This window comes from Sapajus apella, unplaced genomic scaffold (genome assembly GCF_009761245.1).
Source record: "Sapajus apella isolate SASKATOON/1434 unplaced genomic scaffold, GSC_monkey_1.0 scaffold199, whole genome shotgun sequence".
In the NCBI taxonomy this organism is placed as follows: domain Eukaryota; kingdom Metazoa; phylum Chordata; class Mammalia; order Primates; family Cebidae; genus Sapajus; species Sapajus apella.
This window is the reverse complement of record NW_022437139.1, coordinates 585,657-588,540: the sequence shown is the minus strand read 5'-3', so window position 1 is coordinate 588,540 and position 2,884 is coordinate 585,657. Positions and strand designations below refer to the sequence as shown.

Genomic DNA, 2,884 nt, shown 5'->3' with positions numbered 1-2,884 from the left:
TCAAAAAAAAAAAAAAAAAAAAAAAAAAAAGAAAAAGCTGTCAGATCTGCATTTGTCTTGGGTGAGCCTCGGAGGGATGACTGAGTTCTGTCTGTTCTTTGTTCACAAGGAATTTCTTTGTAAGCAAATTGTGAGAAAAGTATATAGGGTTTTTTTTCAGTTTGTTTTGCTTTTGAGATGGAGTATTGCTCTGTCACTCAGGCTGGAGTACAGCAGAGTTATGCAGAGTTATCTCTGCTCACTGCAACCTCCACCAAGCAATTCCTGAGTATACTGTAAGTGTATTCAAGAATGAAGTGACTCTCCTGCATCAGCCTTCAAAGCACCTGGGACTGCAGGCATGTGTCACCATGCCCAGCTAATTTTTTTGTATTTTTGGTGGAGGCAGTGTTTCACCATGTTGGTCAGACTGGTCTCAAGCTTTAGACCTCAAATGATCCACCCACCTCAGCCTCTGAAAGTGCCATGATTACAGGAGTGAACCACCATGCCTGGTGGTCTGTAGTCTTTTATATTTGCAGCTATCTTATTTAGGAATAAAATGGAAGGCAGGCTTATCTGACAGTTCCTAGCTCGACTTTTCCATTGGCTTAGTAATTTTGGGGTCCTGAGATTTCTTTTTCTTTCACAGATAAGTATTCATCATAACAAATACAGATTAGACTGGGCATGGTGGCTCACCCCTATAATACCAGCACTTTGAGAGGCTGAGGTGAGTGGATCATGTGAGGTCAGGAGTTCCAGACCAGCCTGGCCAACATGGTGAAACCCTGTCTCTACTATAAAAACAAAAATTATAGCAATCATGTTCACTATTGAAAAAAAAAGGGCCGGGCGTGGTGGCTCAAGCCTGTAATCCCAGCACTTTGGGAGGCTGAGGCGGGTGGATCACGAGGTCAAGAGATCGAGACCATCCTGGTCAACATGGTGAAACCCCGTCTCTACTAAAATTACAAAAAAATTAGCTGGGCATGGAGGCACGTGCCTGTAATACCAGCTACTCAGGAGGCTGAGGCAGGAGAATTGCCTGAGCCCAGGAGGCGGAGATTGCGGTGAGCCGAGATCGCGCCATTGCACTCCAGCCTGGGTAACATGAGTGAAACTCCGTCTCAAAAAAAAAAAAAATTAGCCCAGTAATGCTGGTGCAGGTCTGTAATCCCAGCTACTTGAGAGGCTGAGGCAGGAGAATCACTTAAACACAGGAGATGAAGGTTGCAGAGAGCCAAAATCATGCCGTTGCACTCCAGCCTGGGAAATAGCAAGGCTCAATCTCAACATCTATATCTATATTTATATCTATATATCTCTCTATATATGTTAATAAAAAACTCATAAACACAAATATAACTAAGGCTACATCTTTTAAAATAGTCCATCCGTCAGGGCACTGTGGCTGACACTTGTAATCCCAGCACTCTGGGAGGCCAAGTTAAGAGAATTATTAGGTCAGGAGTTTCAGACCACCCTGTCCAATATGGTGAAACGCCATCTCTACTAAAAATACAAATTAGCAAGTGTGGTGGTGTGCACTTGTAGTCTCAGCTACTCAGGAGAGTGAGGCAAAAGAATAACTTGAATCCAGGAGGCCAGCCCTGGTGTCCAGGAGAATGGCCACTTTTCTCCAATTGATTTCCATAATCACCCAGAGCTTGGTTGATAATGGTGGTGTGGACTACCAGAGCCAGGGATAGGAGCTCTGGGGCCTGTCAGTCCTGATGAACCATTTGAGAGAACCTTGTACCTTGTGACCAGCATCCCCAGAGACGGATCGAGGTGGCTTCCTCATGCTGCCTGGGCCATCCTTCCTAAAAAGCCCTGGCGTACCACATCTGTAGCAGTTAAGTGTGCACCTCAAGGATTCTGGAGTTTGCGGGCTTGTATGGTGAGAATAAAGCCTCTGCCTCTTTTTTGTGTTTCCTGTCTCTCTCCTGGGCCTTTCTATCTCTGTTATAAAAGGCTGAGATGACCACTTTCAGGAGGTTCTCAAAAGTACCATTTGGGGCCGGGCGTGGTGGCTCATGCCTGTAATCCAAGCACTTTGGAGGCAAAGGCACGCAGATCACCTGAGGTTGGGAGTTCAAGACCAGCCCGACCAACATGGTGAAACCCCGTCTTTAAAAAAAAAAAAAAGTACTATTTGGTCTCCAGGGCCTGTTTCTGCAGCTTTCTCCTGATGTCAAGGGCTGCCTCAGCAATATATTTATTTTTTATGACTAGTTGTCATTTGATTGAATGAGAAGTTAGAAAAATAGAAAATCAAGTCTCACTCAGTGAGTCGAGATTGCACCGCCGCACTCCAGCCTTGGTGACAAAGGTAAAATGATGTCTCAAAAGAACAACAACAAAATGAAAGGGGAGTGTGGCTCCTGCAACTCAGGCCTGTAATCCCTCCCAACTTTGGGAGGCCAAGGCGGGCGGATCACGAGGTCAAGAGATCGAGACCATGGTGAAACCCTGTCTGTACTAAAAAAAATACAGAAGTTAGCTGGGCATGGTGGTGAGTGCCTGTGTTCCCAGCTACTCGGGAGGCTGAGGCAGAATTGCTTGAACCCAGGAGGCGGAGGTTGCAGTGAGTCAAGATCGTACCACTACACTCCAGCCTGGTGTCTGGTGACAGAGCAAGATTCTGTCTCAAAAAAAAAAGAGTGTGGCACAGGTAAACATCACCTGTTATTGGTGACAGAAGAAAAAATGCTAAGGCTGGGCATGGTGGCTCACTGCTGTAGTCCCAGCACTTTGGGAGACCGAGGTGGGAGGATCATGAGGTCAGGAGTTCAAGACCAGCCTGGCCAACGTAGTGAAACCCCGACTCCACTAGAAATACAAAAATTACTGGCCGGGCGCGGTGGCTCACGCCTGTAATCCCAGCACTTTGGGAGGCCGA

The 2,884-nt window shown here is 46.4% G+C and overlaps 1 protein-coding gene across 1 annotated transcript in view; it reads right to left on the bottom strand.

The window, feature by feature from the left end:
* LOC116543866 (zinc finger protein 429-like) overlaps window positions 1-2,884 on the bottom strand; it is a 785,602-nt gene that overhangs the window by 361,631 nt on the left and 421,087 nt on the right. The window lies entirely within an intron of this gene.